This window comes from Bufo bufo, chromosome 5 (genome assembly GCF_905171765.1).
Source record: "Bufo bufo chromosome 5, aBufBuf1.1, whole genome shotgun sequence".
Taxonomy (NCBI): Eukaryota; Metazoa; Chordata; class Amphibia; order Anura; family Bufonidae; genus Bufo; species Bufo bufo.
The window spans coordinates 56,987,021-57,002,877 of NC_053393.1; positions in this window are offsets into that span (position 1 = coordinate 56,987,021).

The window sequence follows — 15,857 nt, forward strand, 5'->3', positions numbered from 1 at the left end:
AGTCATGAGGAATTTCAATCAAACATGGTCGACTCGTCACATGTGTTGAATTCCTCCGAGATCCATGATTCATTAATTTTTAGAAATGTGAGATAGTCCACACTGTCGTGAGCTAGGCGAGTGTGCTTATCAGTCACGATCCCCCCTGCTGCGCTGAACGTCCTTTCGGACAAGACACTGGACAAGCGGCAAGCCAACAGTTCCATGGAAAATTGTGCCAGCTCTGGCCACAGGTCAAGCCTGCACACCCAGTAGTCCAGAGGTTCATCGCTTCTCAGAGCATACACATCGGCCGTTAACCCGATGTAGTTGGACACCCTTCGGTCTAGGCATTCCCTGAGGCTGGATCCGGAGGACGGCTGTCGATGGGTTGGCTGCAAGAATAATCTCATATCCAAAGTTACCAACACATCTTCAAACCGCCCTCTTCTTCCATGCGCTGTTGGATTAGTACCCACAACTGTTTCTCTGTGAGTGGAAATTCCTCTGTCAGCGCCCACAAAAGCAGAATGCAGCATTTCTCGAAGCAAGCCCTGGAAGTGCTGCATTCTGACAGCCCTCTGTGATGGTGGGAACATTTCCGCCATTTTGTGTTTGTACTGGGGTACTAAGTACGTTGCCAAGCAGTACTGGTCCTTGCCCTTTATGCTTTTTATACGGGGGTCCCTCTTCAAACACTGGAGCATGAAGGCCCCCATTTGCACTAAACTGGAAGCAGTGGAGTGACCTGGCTCCTGCTCATCATCCAGGATAATGTCGTTCTTGTTATCCTTCCCCCATCCACGGACAACACCAGGGATCCCAGAAACGTTTAAAGCATGCTCTTCTTACTCCTTCTCCACCCTGGCACCATCCTCCTCTTACTCCTCTTCAGACTCCTGTTGTTGACTTGTCTCAGATGGAGTAGCACCCCCTGGGAATTCATCCAGCATTGCGACTTCCTCATCTTCCTGCTCCTGCTCTTCGATGGCTTGATCAATGGCACAACGCAATGTGCAGTGTCCCACTACGTGATCGTGGGCACCGCTAACTAGTTTTATTATGTTTTATTGTCATATCTTATGCCTGTATGCTGTACTTCATCTCATGTCATATTCTCCCATGTCACTATGTGATTTTACATGTAAGATCCTTTACACAGGCCTAGTTAGTGCGCACTACACTAGTTTCTCCACTAGATGGGGCAGTGTTACAGTGTATATATAGCTTAGCTCAGGCCTAGTTAGGGAGTGTTTCCCTGAAGTTTAGTCAGTGTGCAGCTATGATGTAGCTGCCTGCTGGAGGGAGGCCTCTTGCCTCTCTGATCTCTCACTGTTGGCTCCACAGTCCAGGGTTAGAGCCACAAGATTCAGCCCAGAGGTGAGAAGTCCACTTCTCCATCTCACTCCTCCAGGCTGACCAGTGACAAGCTGCAACAGCAAGTATTCAAGGGGATTAGTATATTTTATTCAAGTCAAAGGATAGCAAACGACCGTACTCAAAGGCTTCCCAGGCACCTTTGCAATTAGGTGTAGGACACAGCTTCTGGCATCCACACCTCCAGTTTAAATCCTGAGGACAGTTAGGCCAATTGTCTGAAAAGCACTGGAAATAGAGGTTCAAGGATTTTGAAAACCACCTTTAATTCAGATTATAATAAGGCGAGAGTTAATAGCAGCTTAAGACTTTTTATACTTCTTCAAAAGCCTAGTCTGAAGCAGTAGCTTTCATATACACTCACCTAAAGAATTATTAGGAACACCTGTTCTAATTCTCATTAATGCAATTATCTAGTCAACCAATCACATGGCAGTTGCTTCAATGCATTTAGGGGTGTGGTCCTGGTCAAGACAATCTCCTGAACTCCAAACTGAATGTCAGAATGGGAAAGAAAGGTGATTTAAGCAATTTTGAGCGTGGCATGGTTGTTGGTGCCAGACGGGCCGGTATGAGTATTTCACAATCTGCTCAGTTACTGGGATTTTCACGCACAACCATTTCTAGGGTTTACAAAGAATGGTGTGAAAAGGGAAAAACATCCAGTATGCGGCAGTCCTGTGGGCAAAAATGCCTTGTGGATGCTAGAGGTCAGAGGAGAATGGGCCGACTGATTCAAGCTGATAGAAGAGCAACGTTGACTGAAATAACCACTCGTTACAACCGAGGTATGCAGCAAAGCATTTGTGAAGCCACAACACGCACAACCTTGAGGCGGATGGGCTACAACAGCAGAAGACTCAACCGGGTACCACTCATCTCCACTACAAATAGGAAAAAGAGGCTACAATTTGCACAAGCTCACCAAAATTGGACTGTTGAAGACTGGAAAAATGTTGCCTGGTCTGATGAGTCTCGATTTCTGTTGAGACATTCAAATGGTAGAGTCCGAATTTGGCGTAAACAGAATGAGAACATGTGTCCATCCTCTGATGGCTACTTCCAGCAGGATAATGCACCATGTCACAAAGCTCGAATCATTTCAAATTGGTTTCTTGGACATGACAATGAGTTCACTGTACTAAAATGGCCCCCACAGTCACCAGATCTCAACCCAATAGAGCATCTTTGGGATGAGGTGGAACGGGAGCTTCGTGCCCTGGATGTGCATCTCTCAAATCTCCATCAACTGCAAGATGCTATCCTATCAATATGGGCCAACATTTCTAAAGAATGCTATCAGCACCTTGTTGAATCAATGCCACGTAGAATTAAGGCAGTTCTGAAGGCAAAAGGGGGTCCAAAACCGTATTAGTATGATGTTCCTAATAATTCTTTAGGTGAGTGTATATATATATATATATATATACAATCACCTAAAGAATTATTAGGAACACCTGTTCTATTTCTCATTAATCCAATTATCTAGTCAACCAATCACATGGCAGTTGCTTCAATGCATTTAGGGGTGTGGTCCTGGTCAAGACAATCTCCTGAACTCCAAACTGAATGTCAGAATGGGAAAGAAAGGTGATTTAAGCAATTTTGAGCGTGGCATGGTTGTTGGTGCCAGACGGGCCGGTCTGAGTAGTTCACAATCTGCTCAGTTACTGGGATTTTCACGCACAACCATTTCTAGGGTTTACAAAGAATGTTGTGAAAAGGGAAAGACATCCAGTATGCGGCAGTCCTGTTGGCAAAAATGTCTTGTGGATGATAGAGGTCAGAGGAGAATGGGCCGACTGATTCAAGCTGATAGAAGAGCAACGTTGACTGAAATAACCACTCGTTACAACCGAGGTATGCAGCAAAGCATTTGTGAAGCCACAACACGCACCACCTTGAGGCGGATGGGCTACAACAGCAGAAGACCCCACCGGGTACCACTCATCTCCACTACAAATAGGAAAAAGAGGCTACAATTTGCACGAGCTCACCAAAATTGGACTGTTGAAGACTGGGAAAATGTTGCCTGGTCTGATGAGTCTCGATTTCTGTTGAGACATTCAAATGGTAGAGTCCGAATTTGGCGTAAACAGAATGAGAACATGTATCCATCCTCTGATGGCTACCTCCAGCAGGATAATGCACCATTTCACAAAGCTCGAATCATTTCAAATTGGTTTCTTGAACATGACAATGAGTTCACTGTACTAAAATGGCCCCCACATTCACCAGATCTCAACCCAATAGAGCATCTTTGGGATGTGGTGGAACGGGAGCTTCGTGCCCTGGATGTGCATCCCTCAAATCTCCATCAACTGCAAGATGCTATCCTATCAATATGGGCCAACATTTCAAAAAAATGCTATCAGCACCTTGTTGAATCAATGCCACATAGAATTAAGGCAGTTCTGAAGGCAAAAGGGGGTCCAACACCGTATTAGTATGGTGTTCCTAATAATTCTTTAGGTGAGTGTATATATATATATATATATATACAATCACCTAAAGAATTATTAGGAACACCTGTTCTATTTCTCATTAATCCAATTATCTAGTCAACCAATCACATGGCAGTTGCTTCAATGCATTTAGGGGTGTGGTCCTGGTCAAGACAATCTCCTGAACTCCAAACTGAATGTCAGAATGGGAAAGAAAGGTGATTTAAGCAATTTTGAGCGTGGCATGGTTGTTGGTGCCAGACGGGCCGGTCTGAGTATTTCACAATCTGCTCAGTTACTGTGATTTTCACGCACAACCATTTCTAGGGTTTACAAAGAATGTTGTGAAAAGGGAAAGACATCCAGTATGCGGCAGTCCTGTTGGCAAAAATGTCTTGTGGATGATAGAGGTCAGAGGAGAATGGGCCGACTGATTCAAGCTGATAGAAGAGCAACGTTGACTGAAATAACCACTCGTTACAACCGAGGTATGCAGTAAAGCATTTGTGAAGCCACAACACGCACCACCTTGAGGCGGATGGGCTACAACAGCAGAAGACCCCACTGGGTACCACTCATCTCCACTACAAATAGGAAAAAGAGGCTACAATTTGCACGAGCTCACCAAAATTGGACTGTTGAAGACTGGGAAAATGTTGCCTGGTCTGATGAGTCTCGATTTCTGTTGAGACATTCAAATGGTAGAGTCCGAATTTGGCGTAAACAGAATGAGAACATGTATCCATCCTCTGATGGCTACCTCCAGCAGGATAATGCACCATTTCACAAAGCTCGAATCATTTCAAATTGGTTTCTTGAACATGACAATGAGTTCACTGTACTAAAATGGCCCCCACATTCACCAGATCTCAACCCAATAGAGCATCTTTGGGATGTGGTGGAACGGGAGCTTCGTGCCCTGGATGTGCATCCCTCAAATCTCCATCAACTGCAAGATGCTATCCTATCAATATGGGCCAACATTTCTAAAGAATGCTATCAGCACCTTGTTGAATCAATGCCACGTAGAATTAAGGCAGTTCTGAAGGCAAAAGGGGGTCCAACACCGTATTAGTATGGTGTTCCTAATAATTCTTTAGGTGAGTGTATACTGTATATATATACAGTATATATATACACAGATCTCCCAAGTGTCCCTCTTTTGGAGGGATAATCCCTACTTTTGACCCATGTTCCTCTGTCCCTCCTTGCTCCTTAAATGTCCCTTTATTACATTTACAATATTGATCCAGAAAGTTTTGGGTGTTAGGTCTGGTTCCTATCTGTATATTAGAGCGTTCTTTGTATATTATTTTATTTTTTAATGCAATTTGCAATTTAGAAATTTCTGTATTCTCATAATTTTTGGCCACATTACTGCTGAAGCCAATCATTGGCTAGAGCGGTGCATGTGACCATTCCTCCAGCCAGCCAGATATAAACAGTGCCGGGACCAGAAGATGGTTAGAGTGGAGGCAGCACAAAACAACAGAGTGGCATGGAACAGTTAAAGGGGTTATCCGAGTTAATAAAAAAAATAAAAAAAACACTTAAAATCCATCAGGATATACATATAATTTGGTTAAGCTTGATTTCATCAAGTTAAAACCCATATTTGCACCTTTTCATGGTTCTGTCATTGCTTTGTTTACATGCTGCAGTACAAGGTGAGGGGGGGTATAACAACAAAGCTTGAGCTCGGCCTCATGAATATTTCTGGGCGTGAACAACCTGACCTTCCCCGCCCCCTGCTCTGCACTTTGCATAAAAATAAATAAATACACACACATGGCAGAAGATCTCCCTGTCACATTGCAGCTGTACAGTGTAAGTTATGTTATTTTACATACATTTCTTTCATGTTTGGTTTTGTTTCTAGTCTAAAAATTTTCTTTCTGTTATTACAGTATATCAAGGAGGACGTATTTGCACTAATTCCAAATTCCGTCACCATAGAAAATGAATGGGTCCGCACCCGTTCCGCAAAATTGCAGAACAAATGCGGACCCATTTGCGGATGTGTGAATGGAGCCTAAGGGTACTTTCACACTAGAGGCAGGATCGATCCAACAGGCTGTTCACCCTGTCGGATCCGGCCAGCCGCTATTTTGCCGTGCCGCTGGACTGCCGCTCTGTCCCCATTGACTATAAAGGGGACGGTGGCGGAGCTATGGCGCAGCACGGCAGTGCACAGCGAGCGGCCACTTGACTAAAAGTCCTGGATTTTCGACTTTTTATGGTACTTTCACACTAGCGTTAGTGTGATCCGGCAGGCAGTTCCATCGTCGGAGCTGCCCGCCGGATCCGCCAATCAGTGTGACAACTGACAGCATTTGTAGACGGATCCAGGTGCGGATCCGTCTACAAATGCATTGCAATAACGGATCCGTCTATCCGCTTGCCATGTCGATGGACGGATCCCTCTGGCAGTCTTTTTCACAGTATTCCCGGTTTGTGCATGCGCAGACCGGAAGGGCGGATCCGTCCTTCAGTTGTTTTGCAACGCCGGATCCGCACGGCAGCTCCGTCGTCGGAGCTGCGTGCCTGCTGGATCCGCCGATCAGTGTGACAAGTGACAGCATTTGTAGACGGATCCAGGTGCGGATCCGTCTAGAAATGAATTGCAATAACGGATCCGTCCAGCGGCACCGTCAAATAGCGGCAGGGCAGATCCGACAGGGTGAACAGCCTGTCGGATACGTCCTGCCGCTAGTGTGAAAATATCATTAGCATTATCTGTATCTAAGCAATATCTATATTATTCAAATATATATTCAATAAGGATATTGCTTAGATAAATCCATATATTGGTGGCAGATAAGGATTTTATATAGCTGAATAATGATGATGATGATCATAATAATGATGGCCAATAATTTATTTATATTTCCCAGGGGGTGTTGAATGTGTACTAGTGTGGGGGGGGGGGGACGACGACGACCCAGGGCTGTAATAACGATCCCCAGATGCAGAGGGGAACGTTTACAAACTGCCACCTCTAGCCCCAGTGAATGCAGGAGGGACAAACATACCCTGTGCTGCTGGAGAAGAGATCACCTCGGCTCTGGTTTGTACTGCACATGAGCGATCGCATAGCAGAGCCGAGGCAGTCACAAGAGCTGGAGGGGGAAGGGCACCAGAGGCTCTGATGTCTCGTTTACAGAGCCTGGACACTCCCTCAAGCAGAGAGACGGCTGTAAACGAGACGTCATCAGCAGAGCAGAGCCGGGCAGTGTGAGGAGAGCTGGAGGGGGGAGGGCACCAGAGGCTCTGATGTCTCGTTTACAGAGCCTGGACACTCCCTCAAGCAGAGAGAAGCTTGTAAACGAGACGTCACCAGCAGAGCAGGGTTACTGACGTCAGGTGTAACATGACCCTGAACTGAACTGGCCAAACAGTGATAGATAGGTGATGAAAGTGATTTTAAGAATCTTTCACTGGTCTACAATAAATGCAATTAGAATAGATTTATTTAAGTCGGATAACCCCTTTAAGTATGAATCTTTTATTTCAGGGGCCATTCTGCAGGGGTTATTTTTTATGACATAGTGTCTATTTAACCCCCCCCCCAAAAAAAAAAAAACCATCACTTGTACAAAGAAAAATATTTTATTACAGCCTTATCAGACACAAACCATGGACAAAACTTGTGGTTTCTGACATTTTTCTAATCTGAAAGAACCCTTTAAAAGTATACTGTAATCAGGAAACTCAGCATGAAACCAGGCACAATGGTTTTACTAATGTGTCTGCAACAAAAATCAGTCTAAAAAGTGGCGCAAATTGGCACATCTAGGGTTTCTACACTTTTTTTTCCAACATGCTTGAAAAAGGAGCAGGGCTTCACGGGAAAGGGCATTGTAGCATAAAAATCCCAAAAAGGCTCAAAGTAAGGCTACTTTCACATTAGTGTTTTTTGCGGATCCGTCATGAATCTTCAAAAACGCTTCCATTGCCATAATGCAACCGCATGTATCCGTCATGAACGGATCCGCTTGTATTATGTCTTCTATAGCCATGACGGATCTGTCATGAACACCATTGAAAGTCAATAGGGGACGGATTCATTTTCTATTGTGTCAGAGAAAACGGTTCCGTCCCCATTGACTTACATTGTGTGTTAGGACGGATCCGTCTTCCTCCACACCACATCGCGGTCAGAAAAACGCTGCTTGCAGCGTTATTCTGTCCGCGATGGGAGCGCAACCAAATGGAACAGAATGCATTTTGGTGCATGCCGTTTAGTTCAGTTCAGCGTTGTCAATAGGGACAAAACTGTAAATGGGGAAAAAACGAAAGCATTTTCTTCCACTATTGAGATCCTATGATGGATCTCAATAGCGTAATTGAAAACGCTAATGTGAAAGTAGCCTAAGCCATCCAGTAGCTGTCTGTCTAAATGTATGTCATCTTTAGGGTTATTGGATCTAGGCCAATGTCTTGTAGGGCTAGCTCAGCTGAATGCAATGATTCCTTCCCCCTAATGATCCATTGCTTGACTCTGGAGAAAAAGAAAAATACTTATAATCCATATGCAAATGAGCAGTTAAGTGCACTGAGGGTGGGCACAAGCCAGTATGTGCACCATTGCTCCTCCTGGTTCCTCTACCAGCCCCTCCTAGGAGTCTTGGTGGAAAAAAAAACTAAGATAGAACATACTGCATTTCTCCGCAATTGCTCAGGTGAATGTATTCAATTCAGTGGGTCATTATTCAGTCTGGCTGTATATACTAGATGTACACATTAAATACATATCCTGGGATATTTAAGCCCTGCCCTTGGAACATCCAACAGAAGGGCCAGCCCACCTCCATGACCACCCCAAAATACCCAGAAAACGTCCATAAACTGCCCACTTTGCAGGTAATTTTGTACGAGCCTTGCTCCCCTTCCATCCTGTTGCTTTTGCCATCATGAATAGGGTTGAGCGAACCCGAACTGTAAAGTTCGGGTTCGTACCGAAGTTTAGGATTTTTGGACTCTGGACCCGAACCCGAACTTTTGAGTTAAAGTTCGGGTTCGAGTTCGGTGTTCGGCGACTTAATGGCACTTTTTGAAAGGCTGCAGGGCAGCCAATCAACAAGCGTTAAACTCGTGTGCCCTTAGAAGCCATCACAGCCATGCCTACTAATGGCATGGCTGTGATTGGCCAGTGCAGCATGTGACCCAGGCTCTATAGAAGCTGGAGTCACGTAGCGCTGCACGTCACTCTGCTGTTACTATTGTAGGGAGAGGATGCTGCTGCTGTGAGGGAGCGAATAGGAAATAATCTATCTGATATCACATCACAACTTGTTGCTAACTCTGCGATCTACAGCGATTTTGTTTTGTGGGTGCAGAGCAACATTTTTGTACCCTGCCCTGAGCCCAGTGACACCGAAAAATATGTTTTATCCATCTGTTAGTTGGGTGGGTGTCGGCGGCCATTTTGTGCAAGTTCAGTGCACCAGCACTGCATATGTGCCAGGGACAATAATTAAATCCTGTTCTTTTAGTTCAGTGGGCAACATATACCCATTTTTTAAGTGCACCTGCACTGCATATGTGCCAGGGGTCGGGAAAATAATATAGGGAATCCGTCTGTGAGTTCAGGGACCCAGGGGGTGACATATTCACATTTTTTTCTTTAAAGTACAATCTAAGTAAATCCATCTGTTAGATTCTGTGGGGACAAAATATTATTTATTTCTTTTTGCTAAAAAGTACATTTGCGCCCTGCACTGCATTTGTGATAGTGAAAGAAAATCGGTTAAATCCATCAGTTTAATTGCGGGTGAAAAAATCATATATTTTTTTGGCCATAAAGTACCGTTGCGCCCTGCACTGCAAATCTGATAGTGAAATAAAATCAGTAAATCTATCTGTTTAACTGTGGGTGAAAAAAATCATATATTTTTTTTCCATAAAGTACCTTTGCGGCCTTTGCTGCATTTGTCACAGTCCAATACAAGCGTTAAAAACTGCTGTTATATTCTGGTTTAAAAAAAACCACCCATTTTGTGCAAGATACCACATTTGCGGCCTTTACTGCATTTCTGACAGTCCAATACAACCAGTCAATACTGCAGTTACATTGTTGGTTGACAAATTAAAAAGATTTGCGACCGTGAAGTAATTGTATAAAATTCGCCTGTCACACTGTTGTTTGACATCAAGAAATGTTTCCTCTTTATGACACCGGCACTGCCTTACTCTCAGTAAACGTAATTGTTGACTATTGGCGGTTACATTGTCGCCTGACATAAACCATCTGTTAGTTTGGTTGGTGAAGGCAGAGAATGAGGAGAGCGTCAAATAAGGGACGTGCCTCCGGTCGTGGTGCTGCTGGTGTTGGTGGAGCTCCTGTTGCAGGGAGAAGACGTGGTCGATCTGTGCCAGCTACACGCACAAGTGAAACACCTTCCTCAGGTGCGAGTAGGAGACAGAACCTTCAGCGGTATTTGGTCGGTGCTAATGCGGCTCTATGAATGGTGAGGCCAAAACAAGTACAAGCGATAGTAGATTGGGTGGCTGACAGTGCCTCCAGTTCATTCACAATGTCTCCCACCCAGTCTCATGCTGAAAGATCAGAGTTGGCACCTGCAGCCCAAGGCCATCAGTCTTTCACCCACTTGCAAATCAGCCGAGAAGTCTGAGCCCCAAGTCATGCAGCAGTCTCTTCTGCTTTTTGATGACTCTGCTAGCAGGGTTTCCCAGGGCCATCCATATAGCCCTGCCCCAGAAGTGGAAGATATTGAGTGCACCGATGCCCAACCACTTATGTTTTAGGATGAGTACATGGGAGGACCACTGCAGTACGTCTCGGATGATGACAAAACATAGGTGCCAACTGCTGTGGCTTTCTTCAGTGTGCAGACCAACAAGGAGGGCAGGGGTGAATACTGGGTGGAAGATGATGTGGAGGACGATGAGGTCTTCGACCCCATATGGAATCAAGGTCATGCGAGTGACCTGTCTAGTTCAGAGGTAGAGGCCATGGTCGCACAGAGCCACCAGCACAGCAAAAGAGGGAGCAGGGTGCTAAAGCGGAGCAGCCATCCCCTAGACAGTACACCTGCTACTGCCCACCGCACCAAGGGACCGAGCACACCAAAGCCAGCTCCAAGTAGTTCCCTGGCGTGGCAGTTCTTCAGACAATGTACTGATGACAAGACACGAGTGGTTTGCACGCTGTGCAATCAGAGTCTGAATCAAGGCATAAACGTTCTAAACCTGAGCACAACCTGCATGACCAGGCATCTAAGTGCAAAGCACGAGCTGCAGTGGAGTAGACACCTCAGAAACCAAGAAAGGTCTCTGGCTCCTCCTGCTTCCTCTTCTGCTGCAGTCTCGGCCTCTTGATCCCCCTCTGGAGTGACAGTGGCACCTGCCACCCGCAAACAGAGGATGTGCCAGTAACGTCACCACCTGGGTCACCAAGCATCTCCATAATGTCCCATGGAAGCGTTCAGCTGTCTATCTCCCAAACACTGGAGCGAAAGAGGAAGTACCCCCCTAACCACCCGCGATCCCTGGCCTTGAATTCCAGCCTTAAAAATTACCCCAATATGTCAGAGCTGCTGCAGAAAGTGCGGGCCGTCTGTGCGTTCTTTCAGCGTTCTCACCCTGCTGTTGCTCGCCTGTCAGCGCTGCAGTGTAACTTCGGCCTTCCCGCTCACAGCCTCATATGCAACATGCCCACAAGGTGGAAGTCCACCTTGCACATGCTGGCCAGACTGTGCGAGCAGCAGCAGGCGATAGTGGAGTTTCAGCTGCAACACGCACGGATGAGTCGCTCGGCGGAACAGCACCACTTCACCACCAATGAGTGGGCCTCCATGCGAGACCTGAGTGCCTTGTTGCGCTGTTTCGAGTACCCCACCAACATGGCCAGTGCCGATGATGCCGTTCTCAGCGTTACTATCCCACTTCTATGCCTCGTTGAAAAAAACGCTTCGGGCGATGATGGAAGAGGATGTGGCACAGGAGGAGGAGGAAGAGGGATCATTTCCAAGGGTTTCAGGCCAGTCATTCACAAGTGGCTCCGAGGGTGGGTTCCTACACCAACATACGCCAGGTACACAATTGTCCAGCCAGGGCACAGTTCTGGAGGATGACGAGGTGAAGGATGAGGAGAAGGAGATGGAGGAGGAGGAACTGTGTTCACAGCACGGTGGCACCAAAACCAGCTCATTGCCATCACTGGTGCTTGGATGGGGGGATACAGAGGACACAGACGATACACCTCCCACAGAGGACAGCTTGTCATTGCCTCTGGGCAGCCTGGCACACATGAGCGATTATATGCTGCAGTGTCTCCGCAACGACCGCCGAGTTGGCCACATTCTAACTTGTGCTGATTACTGGGTGGCCACGCTGCTGAATCCCCGTTACAAGGACAACATACCATCCTTAATTCCTTCCCTGGAGCATGATCATAAGATGCGCGAGTACAAGCACACGCTGGTAGATGCGCTGCTGGTGGCATTCCCACCTGACAGCAGGGGCACAGTGGAAGCACAAGGCGAAAGCAGAGGAGGAGGAAGAGGTTGCCAACGCTGCTGGGGCACTGCCAGCACCTCAGAAGGCAGGGTTTGCATGGCCGAAATGTGAAAAAGCTTTGTCAGCACGCCACAACAACCAGCACCACCAGGTGATATGGAACATCTTAGCATAAGGCAGCATTTCAGCAACATGGTGGAGCAGTATGTGTGCACACGCCTACACGTACTGAATTATAGGTCTGCCTCCTGTCTCCAAATTGGGCACATGGCCTGAGCTTGCCCTTTACGCCTTGGAGGTGCTGGCCTGATCTGCAGCCAGTGTATTGTCTGAATGTGTGTTTAGCACGGCAGGGGGTGTTATCACAGACAAGCAGAGGACAAGCTCACGTTCATTAAAATGAACCAGGCATGGATCCCACAGGACTTGTCCATACCTTGTGCAGAATAGACATGTATACCAGCCTCACCAAGCCATTTTTATACTCCAGCGCACTTTCTCATAGTTTTATTTTTTATATTTCCCAATGTTTTGGGGTGTACCCTAATTTAAAAATAAATAAATAAAAAACAAAAACCAGTGTTGGCTACCCCCTCCTCCTCCACCACCGCTTCCACCTATACCGCCACGGCCACCGCCTCCTTAACCTCCTACTCCATATGGACCTCCACCTCCTAGATCAAGATTATAATTTTTGATTTTTACATATTTTATGTTATTTTAAGTAATTTCACTAATTTGTCTCTTACATTAACCGGTGACATTCACCAATTTTTGGCTGTGATATACCCCTGCTCTACCTAGTGGACAGGGAAATACATTTCACTAATTCATCTGTTACATTGTCGGGTGACATTTACCAATTTTTGGCTGTGATATACCCCTGCTCTACCTAGTGGACAGGGAAATACATTTCACTAATTCGTCTGTTACATTGTCGGGTGACATTTACCAATTTTTGGCTGTGATATACCCCTGCTCTACCTAGTGGACAGGGAAATACATTTCACTAATTCGTCTGTTACATTGTCGGGTGGCATTCACCAATTTTTGGCTATGATATACCCCTGCTCTACATTGTGGACAGAGACATACATTTCACTAATTTGTCTGTTACATTGTTGTGTGACATTCACCAATTTTTGGCTGTGATATACCCCTGCTCTACCTAGTGGACAGGGAAATACATTTCAATAATTTGTCTGTTACATTGTCGGGGGACATTCACCAATTTTTGGCTGTGATATACCCCTGATCTACATTGTGGACAGGGAAATACATTTCACTAATTCGTCTGTTACATTGTTGTGTGACATTCACCAATTTTTGGCTGTGATATACCCCTGCTCTACCTAGTGGACAGTCAAATACATTTCACTAATTTGTCTGTTACATTGTCGGGGGACATTTACCCATTTTTGGCTGTGATGTACCCCTGCTCTACATTGTGGACAGGGAAATACATTTCACTAATTCGTCTGTTTCATTGTTTTGTGACATTCACCAATTTTTGGCTGTGATATACCCCTGCCCTACCTAGTGGACAGGGAAATACATTTCACTAATTTGTCTGTTACATTGTTGGGTGACAAATGTTCATCTTTTGCGCGAGAAAGTAAATTTGCGGCCTACACTGCATTTAGGACAATACGAATGCTGAGGCCAGAACAAGTACAGGCGATAGTAGATTGGGTGGCTGACAGTGCCTACAGTTCCTTCACATTGTCTCCAACCCAGTCCCCTGCTGAAAGATCAGAAATGGCACCTACAGCCCATGTGTCACGGCCTATGGTGTACTCTGTGACACTGTTGCTACACTTGCGGTTGCCCGCGGCAACGTGTTGCTGTGTGAGCATGCGGTGGCAGTGTCTCGGCCTTCTGGGTGATTGCCGTGACATGGTTGCCACGCATGTTGTTGCCTGCAGCAATGTGTAGCTTTCTATGCTTGTGTGTGCACTTCCCCTTTAAGTGGCTTTCTTCCCTTGTCTGGTATTGGAAGGGTTAACTCCCTTCCTAGTGTTTTGTTAACACTGGGTTTATGTGTGTGTGGGTGTGGCTGCTTGGGCTATTTAGCCTCTGCTGGATGCCTGAAGCTGAAGGGTACTCCAGCCATGGTGTATGCTGGAGCTATCCTCCTGGTCTTCATATTCCATCTGTCCAGTGAGGGCCACTCTTGTGGTCATAGATGTTTTTATGGTGTCTCACATTTATTGCAGCTATGGGTATCCTGGGTTCCTGTGTGGTTGTGGTGTGTGCTGTGTCCTTTTAATGTTGGTGTGGACACCAGCACTTGTGCACGGGTTCCAGTCAGTGTGTCTGTTGCAGGTAAGTGTGTTACTAGTCTCGCTTACCTGCCATCTCTATAGCTGTATGTGTTCCCCTCTCCTTGCAGCCTGGCCTCAGATAGAGACTCCTGTTCCTCCATTACTGGGAAGAACAGGTCGTCTCTTCCCTGCTCCTTGGTGAGGGATTACCAGGGCGACTTAGGGTCTTTAGGTATCCTGAGTATGAGTCGTCCTACCATCGGGGTCCGCTCATACGGTGAGGAGTCAGGGAGAGGATTAGGGACGCTGTAGGAGGTGACCTGCTCCCTTATTACTCCTTTTGGCCAGGCTGATCCCCTTTACCCTTTGATACCGCACGGTGGGGGATTTCCCCCACTCCCCGCCGTGATACCATGGGCATCTGTCTTTCACCTCACCCCCTTGCAAATCAGGCAAGCAGTCTGAGCCCCAAGTCATACAGCAGTCGCTTCTGCTTTTTGATGACTCTGCTGGCAGGGTTTCCATGGGCCATCCACATAGCCCTTCCCCATAAGTGGAAGAGATTGAGTGCACTGATGCCCAACCACTTATGTTTTAGGATGAGGATATGGGAGAACCACCGCAACACATCTCTGATGATGACGAAACACAGGTGCCAACTGCTGCGGCTTTCTGCAGTCTGCAGACCGACAAGGAGGGCAGGGGTAAAGATTGGATGGAAGATGATGTGGAGGATGATGAGGTACTAGACCTCACATGGAATCAAGGTAATGCGAGAGACTTGTACAGTTTGGAGGAAGAAGCGGTGGTCACACAGAGGGACCAGCACAGCAAAAGAGGGAGCAGGGTGCAAAAGCATCTGTTACATTCTTGGGTGAAATTTTACCATTTTTGCCATGAATAAACCCCTGCTCTGCATAGTTGACAGGGACCTAAATTTCTAAAAATCATCTGTTACATTCTCAGGTGACATTTTACAATTTTTGCAGTATACAAACCCCTGATCTGCATAGGTGACAGGGACCTAAATTTCAAAAAATCGTCTGTTACATTCTCAGGTGACATTTTACCATTTTTGCCATATACAATTCCCTGCTCTGCATAGGTGACAGGGACCTAATTTTTGTAAAATCGTCTGTTCAATTGGTGGGTGACATGAACCAAGTTTTTCTCTGAATAAACCCCTGCTCTGCATAGTTGACAGGGACCGAAATTTTTTAAAAAATCGTCTGTTCCATTGGTGGGTGACATTAACCCATTTTTGCCGTTGAAAAACCCTGCTCTCCAGGGACTTAAATTTCTAAAATTCGCC